An 18,495-nucleotide genomic window follows, 5' to 3' on the forward strand; every position below is an offset into this window, starting at 1 on the left:
GTAGGTAGAAGTGGTTTGGAAACCACAGGAATCAGCAGCGCTGAATACACGAGGAAACACAGGAACACCTTCAGAGGCTCATGGGGAATGAGACTCCAAGATCAGGCAACGTGGTATTGACCACAGGTGCTTAATATAGGGAGTGTTGCCTGATCTGCCAATTAAGTTAAAGGAACATACACTGACCCTCAGGATGGCGGACGGCCACGGTTCCTAAATGTCCGGGAAGAAGCACTCACAGTCCGGTGAGTGACACATACATACTAAACACACAAATATACCTAATCTTAGAAAGTTCAAAACCACGAAATAGAGTGTGATTTTAAGGTGAAGGGCTGTATGTGGCTAATGCCAAAATAAGCAAGGATGGCTACAATAAATAGTACAAGTATACATGTACCTAAATGGGCCCCAAAGGACTATTGAGTGATTTTTGTGTATGACAAGAGGAAGAACAGAAGTGTAGTAAGCAGCAGATACTTCTTTGTGACTGATTGCTGACACTATTGCAGATTTATTATTAATAGACATTATTAAATATTTGCAGCACAATATATAGCAAGTAAGACAGTGGCCTTTGATAGAAAGTTCCTTGGATAATGAGAAAACAATCAGGGCCAAGTGAAGAAACAAATAGCCAGGGTTATAGCATTGGATAAATACTTAAACGTTTAATAAGACACGAAATTCAGAACTATAAAATGCAAGTCATCTTTGCCTGTTGAATGTAATGGAAAAAAAAAGGAGAAAATTACTACACCAATATTAGCTCACATCTAATTTTACTGCATGTACTTAGTTTATGCCTTGGTGCACATGAAGGTGGTAAACTAACATGCAAAGTGTCTTGTAAGACTCAACACAGTACTCTCTGTAATAGTGACTTGTGGGTTTCAGCTATATCTTGCTTTAGGAGTGTGGTTTGTGGTGGTTTTGTCTTGAAAGTACTCAAAAAACCATCAGCTATTAAGAATGTGGATTGGCTAACGTTGCCTAGGCAGACACACAAATCTCCATCACAATTCCATTGTTTTTTTACAGCAATATTGTATGCAGCACTCACACTTTACAATAATATTAAGTGTTATTTATCAGAACATTCTTCAACTGGCTACGACACCATAGAAACCTCCTGCAACTCCAGAGGCAAGTGCTGTGGGCCCTTAGCCGTGCCAGCACCTACATGTTGTGGCTTGTGGGTGAAACAGCCTGCGGTTACAAAGCTAACACATTACTTGTTGTACAAATGTGGCATTTTCTTCAGTCTAATGCCTACAAATTAGATTATATACTTTAGATTCCTTGATGAACACTGTTATCCTAGATTTTTACTAACAATGTTAAGCAATAATATTTGAAAGGTAATTGCCATTGCTTTACCAAACCATTATGCCATTTAAATCAATGATATTTTTCAAACAGCATATGGATCATGTTAGGACAGATGCAAGCTAAGTGTTAATTTCGACACTTAAGGACGTTGATGTTTGCACATTAGCCAGTAGTTTTTGACACAAAAACCTTTTTGGGGGGATGGAGCACAAATGATTGTCCCAAAAATTACACGCATTGAAGGAGAATTCCTAAAGCATTTTCAAGTACACAAGAGGTTGGCATAGATTTACAATCATGGCAAATGGAAACAATTTCATTAGGACAACACCACATGTATGTTTGGCAAGCCATTTGTTTGTTTAGAATGTAAGTTTGCATATATTTTTAGTTTGCTCATTATTAAATCAGATAGCATTGGTCTATTTGACATTTGACCTTTAAATGAAACAGTACTAACAAATTTAATTTACCCCAAAAATATGTATCAATGACATACTGCCCGAAGTTGACCCCCTTATCTGATTCCCGCGGTGTGGCTTCAGGCTCCCCCACCTTGTCCATCCAGGTAACATTGTCCACCACCCCTGGAGCCCCACTCTGGATGGCAATATTGTGAAACACCACACACAGAGCTATGATGTCACATACTTTACTCGGCCCATACATCAGTGCACCACCAGACCAGTCATGGCATCTGAAGCTGGCCTTTAATAGGCCAAATGCCCTTTCAATGACCGATTTGGTGGCTGTATGAGCTGAGTTATATGCAACCTCACGCTCTGTGTGTGGGGTCAACATCGGAGAGAGGAGCCAAGGGCATAAGGAATAAGCGTTGTATCCTGTAGGATGAGAGGAAAGACATAAGAAACAAACATTAATACACTTTAACACAAACAAATGACCACCCTCAAAATACTACCTATCAAAAATATGTCTAGTACATTATAGCAAAGGCAAATTGCCAGCTAAGTGAGGAATATTACCTTAAATAAACCAAACATTGTAAACTAATCACAGTTTGGAAAACACAAACCATAGGAGGCTGAAGCATTTTTACAATGTGTTTTCTATGTTCTTTCAGAGGGATGCCATGGCCAATATCTATCTTACATGTAGTGAATACTTTTAAACTAACCACCTCTTTAACAATTTAAGAAAAACAAATATAATGTACCATTTTGAAAATACACATTTCAAAACAACTTGACTTAGTTTACTAACACTTTCAAAACATCATGTAATCTTAGATGTTATGTCTGTTTATGAAAGCTGTCTAGATTACCAGGAGCATTTAGAAATGTGGACATTTTGAAAAATACACAGTTTTGTGACTATAAAGAAAGGGCACTTGCACTATATGACACAATGTGGAAACATAACATCTGAGGACAAATATCACATTCAGAGTACAGTAACTTTGAAGCTGATGATTGTAGAAACAAGCATAGCAATAAATTGAGTTAATACATTATTCTAATTACCAAGAAGTCATGCGTCTCCATATGGCCTTGCACCCCCTTGCTCTTCTTGCAATCTGTGCCACATCCCTGATTGCCTAAACATGAAGGAGTCATGTTTACTCCCACTCCATTTGGCAACCAGGGCACAAATCTGGAGAGACGAATCACATATAGCCGGTACATTTATCGAGTGGAACTGCTTCCTGTTCAAATACAGAGAAGCATCCCCACTCAACGACACCAAGGCCACATGCGTCCCATCTACTGCCCCTATGACGTGCAGAAAGCCAGCTATGTTGGCAAACTGCTGCTTAATCTGCACAAGGGACTCCTCATCGAGTGGCATAAACTGGGAGAGCTGCAACAGGAATGCCCTGAGCACAACCTTCAGCACATGACTGAAGGGGGTCTGGGACATACCTGTCGTGACCCTCACTGTGGTCTGGAATGAACTAGATACACAGAGGTGCAGTATCGCCAACAGTTTGTACAAAGGCTGTACTGCTGACGGAATGTGGCGCATTGGCTCAAGGTCCCTCTGCACAATGCGCAGAGTGTCCAAGATGATATGAGGAGGAAGCTGATAGCGACGGACAACCACAGTATCTGACATCTCAATGAGGCTGACACGTGGCCTGAAGACACGCTCCCTCGGACAGCGATGATGTACCAGTTGCTAGTTTGGAAGTTGTAGAGGATCAACCTTCTCGAGAACCAGATTCTCATCCCGATCCAGGATCGCCTGTATGTGTGACAAAAGCCTGAGTTTACAAACAAACAAAAACATTAGGTGAGGCCTTTACAGCTTTGCATTTTCATTGTAGACTCCAAACATGGAACTTATACTTACAACAAAATCACGCTTCATCTTCTATCTTGGTTTGTGCAAGTACAGTCAGTAATTATTGAAATAAAAACAAACGTTGCGTCAATACTCAAGCCCTAGTGAATGAGCAAAGACACCACATCAGAGACTACCTCACCATAAAGAGACAGAAAGAGAAGCACAACAGACATAAGAGTGGATGCCACTGGATACTTACCACACACCAAAACACAAAAGGCACCTTGTGCAAATCCAAAACATTTCACTAAAGTTTGTATCAGATAATCTATTAGGGAGGGGGAGCAGCTAATAAAGAGAGACAAGAAAAGAGGGAATAAATAAATGTAAATAAAACACAACTTGCATCAATACTCAAGCCATAGTGAAAGCGCAAAGACACCACATGAGAGACCACCTCACCATAAATAGACAGAAAGAGAAACACAACAGACATAAGAGTGGGTGCCACTGGATACTTACCACACACAAAAACAGCAAAGGCACCTTAGACAAACCAAAATCTGCCCCTTTGTCTCATATAATCTGTTAGGGAGGGGGAGCAGGTATCAAATAGAGACAAGAAAAAGGGCCACAAAATAAAGCAAACTATAAATAATTCTGTCAAGATGCAGTCCCTATTCAAAGGGACAATACACAGTGCAAGAAGACAATTTAAAATAATTTTCAATACTTTACTCCTACCATCCAAAATCTAATATATAAAAGCAAATGTAAACCCCTTACTTCACTAAGTAGAGAAGGTTATAGTTAAATTAGCATTGGTGTATTAAACAATAAAACACATTACAATGCTATTTTAGCTCATAAAACATACTTTGATTTGTGAAAGGTAGTGCTCCAAATAGCTCTAAACAGCACTTTTTCGTCTGTCTTACTCAACAAAACCACTGAACTCCAAACCAAAAATAAGTGCCTCAAATGCGGTTTTAAAGGGAAGCATAATTAATGAAGTATCTGCAGGTGCATACGCTGACGCTGCTCAGATGACGTCAGACACAGGTGCTTTTAGAGAGCGAGTGTGTTTCTTTTGGCGTAAAAAAACCCACCATGCATATTTTTGCATTGCATTACAAAAATGATGTAAGTGTATGTGGCTCATTTGATTACATCATTTGCTAATATACTTAGGTGTTGCTTCTGTGTAAAGAATCAGGTTTCGCAATTGCAGATATGTTGTATGATCTATTGCTTCAGTATAGCCAATATGACATATGTACTCTTTAGTCTGGACGTTAGTGTGGTGGACAGCCATTCCATCTGGCAACAGCAGGGTCATGAGTTTGAAAGCAGAATCATGCCTATATCTGTGCTGACTGTATATATCCCCATGTTTCTGTGGATTTCCTCCACTGTGTCACTTATAGAAGAGTACGCTAGTATATGTTTTGCCATTTAATATGGCTATTGTCGTGTATATTTATGATTGCGAATTGTTAGCCGTTACATCCACATCCACGTTTATTTACATTTATTAATTTCCTATGACACATTTTTCATGATGGAGAACTAGAGAACGTGTGTGTGTAATACTTTAGTGTTTATCCTTAAACCTTCATGTTGGCAGTAATGCATGTGTTGTGTTGGGAATTTCCATATCTAAAAATTTAAACTGTGCATGTAACAAGGATTGAGGGCTCGAATATTTCATTGTAGATTTAATAATAATCATAGAATTGATTGATTATTAGAATAATGGAAAATATACACACAGAGTCACTCTATATAAATTTGTGGAATACAAGAGTTCAACTGCGTAAAAGAATTTAATTTAACAGTACACAATATCATAAATCAAAAACCAGTGATGTATCTCAATAAATCTCATGATCAGTGCACTGATCTAACATGTCACTGAGACATGAACGCTAAAACCACTGTACAAACAATCATGGGCTGCTAAAAATGCATATACAATCAAATTAGTACTATTGAAAATGTACAGTAGGATATGCCTGTCCCTACAATTAGAGATATACACATTCAATAAAATGTCTCAATTCATTAGCCTCGACAATAATTGTCTCTCAGATAACTGATTACATCCCACTCGGGTGCCGGCATGAAGAAAATGCACTGTCCCACCTACTTAGGGCGGTAATGAATGGCCTCCGTATAATAGTGAAGAGAGCTAAATCTTTCTTAGTATGAGACCATATGAGCAGATCTCCTTGTACGTAGTGTACTTCAATATACAAGACTTCTTCATAAATTGGGAAGAAATTGCAAATGTATATGTGCACATATAAAAAACATAGATAGTTCTCTCACTGTGATAAACACACTCTGTTATGTCACACTGTGATATCTCAAATGACGGAATCTTACGATCAGCTATGAAAGTTAGTCTCCAATACTCACAATACCATACTGTGATCAGAACAGAAAGTCCAAGATTAGGTTTGTCCAAACTAAATGTAGTCACCGTCCATAGGGTTAATTACCTACTTCTGTTATAACGGCCAGACCGCACAATCCAGACTGTTCATTAGCACCCAATAGCGGAACTTTCAAAGATGTAAATTCCTTCAGTTCTCTCAAATGCCAAAACATATAATCGACACAGAAAGTCCAAGATGAGGGTTGTCCAAACTGAATATAGTCGCCGTCCGTAGGGTTAGTTACCCACTCCTGTTACAGCAGCCAGACCACACACTTCAGACAGCTGATTGGCACCCAATGTATCAACTTTCATAGATGTGTATTAATAGCAAGTGCTCGCTTGGAGGTCCAGATACAAACAAATATTCTCAATAATACTTCTAACGCGTTTCATAACACAAGGGGACTTCTTCAGAGGATATTTCAAACAATAGTTCTGAGCTTCTCTTCCCGAATACTTCTTATACACTTCCGTTCAGACCAAATCATTCATCATCCACCAGGTGATCGTGGTTTTGATGTTATTGGTTCCACTATTAGGTTTCCATCCATTCAAACTTATTAGCTAGTCTCTCTCTGGGCTGTAACATGCTTTAATAAAGTAACAACTATAGCATCTAATTAATGTGTCCTCCGTCTCGGTAGAAAACTAGATATATATATGACAATAGGCCAAAAGATAACAAAAACAGATATGCAATTTATATTCAATTATTTCTTCAGATACTAGAGCATGTTAATAAATAGTACGTAGAACTGTGTAATGTATAGAACAAGACCGCTACCCATATACACTCTTGTTTCCACAAATTCATAATTATTAGTATCTAACCTATAATTTTTCAGTTACAACAGTATATAAACTGAATTTCCATAGGAACATATATCATACATAACCAATTTTATGATAATAAGTCATTAAGTTTCAAAGCTTCATTCAGTCCCGTGGACTCAGTGAATCTAATAGATGAATTTTGGGGCAGCACAGTGGCCTAGTGGTAAGCACTTCTGTCTCACAGCACGGGGGTCATGAGTTCAATTCCCGACCATGGCCTTATCTGTGTGGAGTTTGTATGTTATCCCTGTGTTTGCGTGGGTTTCCTCCGGGTGCTCCGGTTTCCTCCCACAATCCAAAAACATACTGCTAGGTTAATTGGCTGCTATCAAAAATTGACCCTAGTCTCTGTCTGTCTGTCTCCCTGTCTGTCTATCTCCCTCTTTGTCTGTCTGTGTGTGTGTCTATATTAGGGAATTTAGACTGTAAACTCCAATGGGGCAGGGACTGATGTGAATGAGTTCTCTGTACAGCGCTGCGGAATTAGTGGCGCTATATAAATAAATGATGATGATGATGATGATGATCCAAAAAACTTCTTGGGTACATAATTTTTTGTACCTATCCCCTCTTCTAATAGTACTTTTAATATGTTCCACCCCCCCTACAGTAAGATCATCTATCTTTTCACTATGATAGGTGTTAAAATGTCGAGATACACTCTAATTCTCTTTCTGATTTAAAATATTCCTTCGGTGTTCCATGAAACTAGACTTAAGCATTCTCGTAGTCCTCCCTACATAAACTAAATCACAGCTACAACGTAATACATAGATCACATAGCTGGTGTTGCAGTTAATAAGACCCCAAATTTTGAAACTCTTACCAGCATGTTGAAATTCTTTAGTCCTATTATCAATAAACAAACAAGTAGCACACCTCCCCATGCCACATTTAAAACATGCCTCTAATCTTTGCGGGATCCAGTTCAATGAGCTGGTATTTTTACAATTATCTTCTTGTTGTTTTACAAATAGACTCGGAGCTAGGGAATTTTTCCGATTTTTCCCTTTCTTAAAAATTACTTTAGGATTTTGTGGCAAAATCTCTTTCAATAATTTATCTTGTTGTATAATGGGGTAAAACCTTTTAATGGTCTTCTTAATCTTCCATGACTTATTGTTATATTTAGAAATAAATGATATAGGGGCTGAATTTGTTTCTCCCTCCTTTCTGCTTTCATCGATTAATTTATCTATTTTTTTCTCTTTTCTTAATCACTAAACTGCCTATATCCATAATTCTAACCTCATTTAAAGCATTAAACAAAAGATCCTCCGGATAACCTCTTCCCCTAAAATCATTAATCATCTCTTCTGCTTGTAACTCAAACAAAGAGTCACTTGTACAGTTCCTCTTTACTCGCATTAGTTGCTCTTTCGGAATTTTCCTTTTCCAAACTCCATAGTGAGCACTAGAGTAATAAAGATAGTTAGCTACATCAACCTCTTTTTTATAAGTGCATGTCTCCATTAAGTGCTGTGATCTGTAAATCCACTGATCTGTAAATCCAACAATTCCATATGTGATGCATGTTGTTTACTCCCAAATTTCAAGTGGTAATCATTGTTGTTGAGATGGGTCACAAAAGCCTGCTGTCTCATCTCTCCACCACTCCAAATAATAAATAAATCATCTATGTAACGGCCATAGAGAGCCAGGTCCGCACTCCAGCTGCTACCCCACACATATATCTCCTCAAAGGAGCCCATGTAGAGATTAATATAGCTGGGTGCGAACCCGGTCCCCATGGCCGTTCCCATCACCTGTAAATAATAATTATGATTGAACATAAAATAGTTGTGTAATAATATAAATTTAATAGAATCAACTATAAATTTACATTGTGCATTTGACATAGAATTGTCCTTAGATAACAATTCTCTAATCACCTCAATCGATTTATCATGTGGGTTGTTGCTATAATGAGATTCCACGTCCAAAGTAAGAAATATATATTTATCTTTCCACTCAATTTCTTGGAGTAAATTTAACAGATGTAGTGAATGTCTAATGTAAGATTTTAACTTAACCACCCGTGGCTGTAAAGCAGAATCTACATAAAATGATAATGCCGAGGTAAGTGAGCCCAGAAATAATGGGTCTATCCATTATCCTCCACTGTGTCACTTATAGAAGAGTACGCTAATGTATGATTTGCTGTTCAATATGGCTATTGTCTTGCATATTTATGATTGCGAATTGTTAGCCGTTACATCCGCATTCACGTTTATTTACATTTATTAATTTCCTATGACACATTTTTCGTGATGGAGAACTAGAGACCATGTGTGTAATACTTTAGTGTTTATCCTTAAACCTTCATGTTGGCAGTAATGCATGTGTTGTGTTGGGAATTTCCATATCCAAAAATTTTAACTGTGCATGTAACAAGGATTGAGGGCTCGAATATTTCATTGTAGATTTAATAATAATCATAGATAGAATTGATTGATTATTAGTTTAATTAAAATTATTCATGTTAAACTGTTTGTTATGAGAGACGATGATCAGCTTTTCCTTTTAGTCTATTTCATGCACTTACTGTTTCTACTGCACGTTAGCCACTTTTCATCAGTGGGTTCATGAGTTTGATTCCTGCTACATTTCGTGTAATATGTCTAAATGGCATGTTGAAAATTGTGTGCAGCTACAGCACACACAAGCAGCTGTTCAAAATTGCTTGATTGCAAAGACATATTAAATATCCACAGATGAAAGCTAAAAAAACCTAAGTGCCCAAAAACCAACAAAATAAGACAATCAATTTGAAGTCCAATTTGTATTATTATAATTTGTATTATTATTAGTATACATGACGAATTTCCATATCCAAAATTTTAAACTGTGCATGTACCAATGATTTGTGTCTATAATATTTCAAAGTATTGACATTTATTATAATTAAAAAAGGAAAAAAGCTTGTTATGAGAGAAGTTGCTGCTCAGCTTTTCAGTCTATTCTATTTCATGCACATATTGTTTTCACCACTTGCACATTGGCGCAGCGGTTAGATAATCCACTTTGCAACAGTGGAAAGCTGAGTTTGAATCCTCACCAACACTCTTGCCTCTGTGGGATCAATAATATCCTTCCCATATTTGTGTTGATGTCCAAAATGTCCCTGGTGCAAGAGTACGCTTGGTTTAAGTTCGCAAAAATCATCCATTTAATTCTCATAAGTTATTTTTTTTATTATTATTACTAGCGTATTGTAAGATCTTTTGTTACAAACAAACACTAGCAACAAACTGTTGACACATCAGCCACTTTACATTGCGATTTATTACAATTGTGGTTGCAATTAAAAAGAGGGTTTTTTTAAAAAAAAAAAATACACAGTTTAATGTTAGAGCTACATATAAAATATTTTTTAATTTTATTCCTGTTGTTGAAATGGGTCTGCCAGTACCTTAGCCATCCATTCTGGCAGCCGGACATTAAGGCAGGTAGAACAGATAACTAGAATGTATAGCTGGGATATACAATATATATGCAATATAATATGTGTAATAGTTGTTCCACATATTACAGAGAGCATATCTGTGTAGCAGAACAAAATTTACTATACAGGCATAGAAAACACACCAAACAGCAGAGGGCGGTATAGTAAGCTGATTCATTCTGGCGTTCTGGCATTCAGCAGTTCTGGGTTTAACCTAATCTCCAAAAATCAGCACCTAATTGTTGGTAAAATTGCAATTTATTACAATGGTGGTTGTAATTAAAAAGAGGTTCCTTTTAAAAAATGTACACAATGTTTAATGTTTGATATAAATCTCAAATAAATTTTCCCCAAATTTTTATTTTATTTTATGTGAAGTGTATTAAAGGTAGGTTGTGCATATTTAGTTGTGAGTGTTTTAAAGGAACAATGCATTAAGAACAGTTTATTGTTGTTACTCAGCACTGCTGCTGTAGCTGGGTTGGATTTAAACATGACCCTGAGCTTCCTTAACTTTCAGCAAGGAGTTAAAATAAAACTCACAGGTTTTTTTCTTAACTATCCGACACACCTGGAGGTAACGCCTACTCTTCTTAAGTCAGTACAAACAATGCCTACTCTTCTTAACTTATTTAAGATCTCCGCCCATTCCCCTCCCATTCCCAACCCTTTTTTATTAAGTTGTCAGAAAACTTCTGAAGTGCAGTTATGATGGAATTTCACTTAAACTTAAGAAGATCTTAGCTTACGCAACGGATTTCCCTTCTTATCTCCCTTTTCTGGGCATGCGCTGAGATGATTTTCATAAGACCCACAAAAAACGGAAGATCTAATCGCTAATGAACCAGGCCCATAATCTTTAGTTTTCCCAGTTCCGCTTGTCGCCATATCTGTGGTTAAGTGTACAGTGGGTAGAATGACATTTTGTAGCCCATTCATTTTCTTTTTTGTAAACTCCTGGTAGAGGTGAGTAATTGCTTGTCTATTAAAATGGTGTTGAGATGTAATTTGGTAACGGGGACACAGGACCTCAAATAACTGTCTTATTCCTGCTGCATTAATGGTGGATATTGAACACAGATCTAACACTAGTATAGTCAACATGGCGCCTGTGATCCGATGTGCGACTGGTTGACAGTTGCCATACTTGCTTCCTCTTGCAAAGTATTGTTTAACAGTCAATTGTTGTAAACTACTAGTAGTTTTCATGGTCTGCTTCTGGGTTGAAGATCCACCCCCAGCAGCAGGAGCAGCAGCAGTAGGCCTAACGCTCCAGGATTCTTTTGAGGAGTCCTGAATAGGGGAGGAGTCGTCTCGCCTTAGCAACTTGGATGCAGGACTAACTCTGATCACTTGTGAGTATATTGATGATGAAGGTGTTGGGGGGTGTAGATTGCAGGTGCTAGGATCTAGCTGAGAGAAGGGAGGTAGCTGATGCTGGACCGCTTGTTGTTATTTTTTAGCATAAGTTTCTGATTTTCACAAAAGCTTTCCATGAACTCGCTTCAAGTGGAGTAACATGGATGAAGTTCCTAAATGGTTAAGGTCCCTATCTTTACTGACTGTGGCTTTACAATGCTACAAGTGGCTAGACAACTGTTGTCAGGATTTGTGTAAAAATAATTCCACACATAAGATTTTTTGGTCTTATGCCCAGGCATGACTATGGCCTCCTTCTTATCACTGGCAAGAACTGCTTCCACTGATGCATGACTTTCCACAGTAGAGTACATTAACAGCACTGTTTGCTCAGGTGCCTTAAGCCCATTGTTAGCTTGTTTTGCGGGGGCCCTAACAAACCAAGCACTTCAGCCATAAACGTTGCATTCCTTGTCGTTGGAGCCCTTGTTTTGTTAAACTGTACATGTCCTTTTCAAAATCTTACATAAGGGTGGGTGGAAGGGCCCAAGGACCATTCTATCTTACACCACTTTTGTTTTTTGCCACTGCTGTGTGGCAATGTTTCCTAGATGTGTTATGAACTGCCGTGTGTTTGTGTCGTTGCTCTTTTGTTTAGCATCCAGCCAGCTCGCTGCAGTCTTTGTCTGAAAGTGTATGAAAATAATATTGTAACCTGTGAGGTGTTCAAAATTGACTAGAATTTACTGTTATTGAGGTTAATAATAATGTAGGAACAAAAAAAAGAGCAACATTATGTGATTTTAGCATATTTTAACTATTTTTTCTAAAAACCAAACAAATCCAAAACCAAAACACGCAAGGGCGGCTTTGCCAAAACCAAAACAAAAACACAAAGTTAAACCAGATCCAAAACCAAAACACGTGGGTCAGTGAACATCTCTAATCTCCTATATATATATATATATATATATATATATATATACACACACATATATACTGGCCAACTGAATCAATGGAATTAAATATTTATTGCGTCATTAAAATTAGGAATAAATCCAACAATTTAAAATGTTCAGACATATTTAGTTGAGAGTAAACACATCAACTCTAAATTGCAGTGTAAAAAAAAAGTTGCTAAGTATTTGTGTTGTACATGCATAAACATTGCATCTACATATTTTGCATTGCAACATGGTTTACCCAAGTGCAAACTTATACCTTTTGCCTGAAATTGCTACTAACCCTATAAGCAGTCCTTAGTGCTTAAAGTGAGAGTTTATTATTGGTGACAAAACAGACACTATGAAAATTGTAGCCATTGTAGTGTGACTTTTCACTAAAAGATATTGGTGTGATGCTGTGGTTTCAGTTGCACTAGCACTGTGATAACTTAGAAACTGTGCTCCGCTGGTATATATGCAGCTATGTTTTTAACATAGGTCTCACTGGATATGAAGGACAAATGTGTTCCTCTAATTGTGGGGGGATATCACTTCCACTGCCAGGCTCCTTCACTTTACCTGGAATTACTTAACAATTTTGGGTATTATGTATACCTGCTGTAGCACCTTTTTGCTGGTTACTCCTGCTAATACCTCCTGACTGCTTACTGTATCACAACTGCTGGGGAGCAGGAAGAGCACTGTGGCAGGAAACTGGTGCAGTAGGTGCACCGGGACCCATAGAGATAATGGGGTCAGACTACATGGCAATTGCAGAGGGTCCGGGGCCCTGGTCCCAACTCCCTGCACCGGGGCCCCCAGCTCGCTAGTTCTGCCTCTGAAACTGAGTGTGTATCATAATCAACTTTAGTTAATTCCTGTCTCTATTTGGCTAGTGTAACATACTGCTGTAATCTCTGGATCAGAAGTTGGTACCTATGGTGATTTATCTCCCCTTCTGAAAGTTTTCAGTTTTGCTTTCAATTTAGAGTCTGGAATGGAGGCACAAGTGCAGATATCCTATTTATATGTAAAAGCTAGAGTGGATGTGCTTTTGCATTGAAATTGTGGCCCTTTGCTGCAGCTAGTTTTAATAGTATGTGGCAATATAGGGTGTCTTTGAGTATGCAGTTGAAAATTTGGGTGAGGACACTGCTCATAAGATCACACCAGCCTTTATGGCCCCGTAGGCTAAATAACTACCTGCAGCCAGTCATTGATTTAAACACATAAGGGTATATTTTAGAAATGATTACCTTTTCCGTGTGTTTTGTTATTTATCAACATTGGAGAAATCATATATTCTCCGAATTAACCTAATTATCGGAGCAAACCCCATCTCTTGCGCGGTTTGCCAAGCCGCCCCCTTCCACACTCGCCATTCATCTCCTCTCTAGTGGGGAGGGAAAAAAAGTGCAAGTATGGTTATATTTATATATGAAAACTGTAAATGTTTTATAATATATGAGAAGATTTGTATTAACATAATGCAACTTAAGCCAGTAAATATGATTCTCTTATTGGTTTATTATAACTTATACATGTTTAAATAATCATCATCAATATAAATAAAATAAGTTGGGTATCTGTGGTAAATGCAATTTCATTGCTGGGACTTAGTATTTATTACTGAACATTTTAGATAATTACATTTCTTTCATGGAAAATGATCAATTCAAGTTATGTTTTATAAAGGTCGATTAAATTCCCAAATTTAAACTTTTATACATGACAAATGAATTTAAAATACATTATTCATCTTTAGTCTGACATTTTACTGAAGCTCTGATAAATAGAAAACTTGAGTAGATTATTAACTTTCTGCTTCAATACAGAAAGCAATGGTACATATTTAGGGTACACTTCTACCTGGATCTGGTACAGGACAAAAAGTTGTATTGCAAAGCAGAGTACCAGTTAAGCTACATTCACATCACTGGCTCTGTTTGTGTAGATGAATACACCAGTGCAAATTTGCAAAGCAACTCAGCAAAATATAATTTCAAAGTGTCAAAGATAACTGTTTAGAAATACCAGGACATTTTAATAAAATATAATTAAGGTGCACTGCAATTTGAAAAATGAAAGTTGATAAGGTTATTATGTGATAATGAGATCAACTTAAATAACAATAAAATGAAAATAGATGACTGCTGTGTTCCTTGCAATTCCACATTAGAAAGTAGTGCTTTCTAGTGCTTTTGAATTAGAAAGCATTAGGTAATGCACTAGCACTACAAGGTAATACTAGTGCTTTTGCACTAGTATTACCTTTAAGATATTCTATGATTGATATTCCTAAAATATAAATGATTTGGAAAATCAGTTGTGCAGGATTTGACAGTAGTTTAAGTAATAAGGACTGTTGTACTACTAGGGAATGAATCTGATTAACTTGGTGGGTGGAGTCTAATGATTACCCTACTATTCTCAAAGAGACTCCTATAAAAGTGATTGAACTTCATTGTGGGATGCCCACAGGTGGCAACTTCTATGCTAAACCAACTAGCCAGCTGCTGGCTAAGATACAGGGATAGTGCAAAATCATGGTTCAAAGAAAGATAGTGGTCAGATTAGGCAGAACAATTTTTCTTTTAACAGGCTGAGGTTGGGGCAAATAGACCTCAATCAAGATGAAAGGTTAGGAAAGTTGAATATTAAGCAGTCAATCAGAGTAACAGATGTCAAAGTATACTTAATGCACAGTAATATGTTGCTCAAAGTGAGACTTTATAATTAATAATACTGATAATGTCACCAGAGAAGCACATTTCTCTGGTGCACATTTCTGCTGTTTGCTCAGGACCATCAATTAAAGTAATGGATGTGCACAAGTACCTCTAAGGAGGAGGGGGGGGGGGGGGGTGCCAAACAAGTGTAAGCTTTTGCCAAAATGAATGGGGTCCCAGCAGCAAGCCCAAAAATTGTGCAGCTGTTTTGTAACAGTGACACTGATAACCCTATGCCTGGATTGAGGTGATGATGAAGATAAAACCCACACACACAGAGACTAAGATCAATTTTGAAAGCAGCCAATTAGTATACTAGTATATTTTTGGAGTGTGGGAGGAAACCCACGCAAACACAGGGAGAACATACAAATTCCACACAGATAAGGCTATGGCCAGGAATCAAATGCATGGCCCCAGTGCTGTGAGGCAGAAGTGCTAAACACTAGGCCACTGTGCTACCCGTCATCTACTGGTTTGTCCCATGCTCTATGCACGGTGCTGCGCACCCGTTGTGGTGCCTCCTAAATAAAAGATAATAATAATAACATCAGATGTCTTAATCTAGGAGTGTTCCTCACGAGCATAGCCTTTACAATTTAAAAGGATAATTTTTCTTATACTTTCTGTGTTGTAAGAGAAAAATACTAAAAAAACATATGTAAACAGAACAAAATACAGTTAAGTAAGATCTAAATTTTGAAGTCCATTGGCAAATGAAAACTGTTCGCAATACAAAGCAACAACAGCTTCTGGAGGTCTCTACTGGCGGTTAACCCTCTTTTTAGTTACACTAGCAATTGGAGCATTTAATGTCATTTATGAACCAGCAATTTTAATGGGTATAGCCAAGAAGTATTTGTTAGTTAATTGAAGGCTCCTTAAAACTGGAGGATGTTTCTTGTGGCCATTCCTAAACTATAGTCAGTGAAAACATAGCCTTGAAAGACATTTTCAGATTTGTGTACAATGCTCTTAATGCATAGCCATTGTAGGACATACAGTTATGGTCCTAAGAGGGAGAGTTTATAATGTAATCAGATAACAGATGCCAAGTTGGTACAAAAGTTCCCAGAAGACCTTGTGGATAAAGTTCATTAGAACTACAGGGATGTTGCATAGTTTGTATGGCATCAAAAGTTCCAGTGACAATGGTGGGTTTTAAATTTAGTTTTACAATTATCTCCTACAAAAAACTGACTGACATTATAAGTGCCCAGTAGATCTAGTTTGGTGAAGATGGCTACACATCTGACACAGAGATAAGTGACATTTTCTAAACTGAGAAATATTCATCACATTCTGCAATCAAGCTAAGAATTTCGTACATTTCTCCAATGGACTTAACTATTCTGCGCGGAACTTCTTTATGGCTTTTCTGTTAGAGCAGACTTCTCTCTTATTGGGTCAGTTAAGTATCATGAGATATGGAACATGCTATCATACTGCTCAGTCGTACTCCTCCATGGTAAGGAGGAGAGAGAAAAAGAAAGAGAGAAGAGAAACAGAAAGTTCAAACGACATAAAAAAAGGGAGAGGCATAGAAAGAGAACCCTGCCTCCCCAAACAACCCCAAAAAATAAACAATGAAGCAAAAATGTAAAAAGTTTCAAAAAATGTTTATAAATAACAAAAAACGTTTTCACCAAATTTTAAATTGGCAAGCAATAGCTTCTGCAACAGTTCCGCCAGTTGTTTCAACTTTTGTTTGGAGTGGCACTGCAGCCTCCAGTTCTTGGTCCAAACATTGAGCCTGACTTAGGACAACAGCTTGTAGAGTGCTGTCTAGTGGAGTGCCTGATAGACAAATTTATTGTGCCATTTGATCTCTTAGTCCCTGTTAATAGAGATAGAGAGTAGTGATGTTGGTAGTGACCACAGTAGGCCTATCCAGAATTGAGATTTTGTTTGCCAGGAGTGTGGCTTACTTTAGTACTGTTACTTCTGCAAAAATAATAAATTGACAGCTGGGGCACCAAATTATATTGTGAGTATATATATATATATATATATATATATATATATATATATATATATATATATATATACATACATACATACATACATACATACATAGGTACACACACATGAGGAATATGGCAGAATGACCCTCACAAACACCTGGTTTACACTTACAAAAATATCACTTTATTAAAACACATCACATTGCTCCATAAATCAAAACAAAAGGTTAATAAACCTTATGATATATTAAATATATAAAATCACTGTAAGACCAATTCTAATATGGTACAGTGTCTTAAATAAATAATACACTTGTAAATAGAAACTTATAATATGGATAATATATGTTCTATATTGCAGTATCCCACATTCAGTAGAGATGTGATCACAACATTCAACCAAAGTTTAATAGTTGGTGGCTGGCACACCTGCCAATAATCACAATAGTGAACGTTCAATCTTACCTTATAGGAATAAGAGAATACATCCTTTCTTCTAATGCAGCCCAAATGGATCTGTAGCCGAATAATAATCTCATTCAAATGATTGATGTTTTATCTTGTGCTCGCTCAGTGTTAAAGATGTACATTGAGAGTGTACAATCACAAATGAATAGCTGCCACACTTGAGAAAATATATGAATCACTGTAGCGGAAAGAAACCATGTCATTTAATTTCCCCCTCTTAGCATGCTGACCCAAAGGTTTATATAGTGCAGAAAAAGTGGCTATTTTAAGGGATCCTTTTCCCCACATACTATTAGACACAGCCAAATAAACCTTGTACTTACTAATAGCCATCTTATTAAAGGAATATCCCTTCAGGGTAAGGCAAGATGTTTGTAGCTGCCTGCCTTCTCAATAGGATCACATAGGCAGACAGTGGTAATGGTTTCCAAAAAAGGTGTTTTGTTCCAATCCTCAATTACGGTCTAGGTTCCATATAAGTAGCCAAGCACTGACAAGATTCGTCTCCCAGTAGTGTCATTTTTAAAGTTCTTTGAAATAGTACCACTACTACTACTACTGAGTGACGAAACGCATCAGGGGGTAAATGTATCAAGCTGAGAGTTTTCCGGCGGGTTTGAAAAGTGGAGATGTTGCCTATAGCAACCAATCAGATTCTAGCTATCATTTTGTAGAATGTACTAAATAAATGATAGCTAGAATCTGATTGGTTTTTCAAACCTGCCGGAAA

This window comes from Mixophyes fleayi, chromosome 5 (genome assembly GCF_038048845.1).
Source record: "Mixophyes fleayi isolate aMixFle1 chromosome 5, aMixFle1.hap1, whole genome shotgun sequence".
NCBI classification, from domain to species: Eukaryota; Metazoa; Chordata; class Amphibia; order Anura; family Limnodynastidae; genus Mixophyes; species Mixophyes fleayi.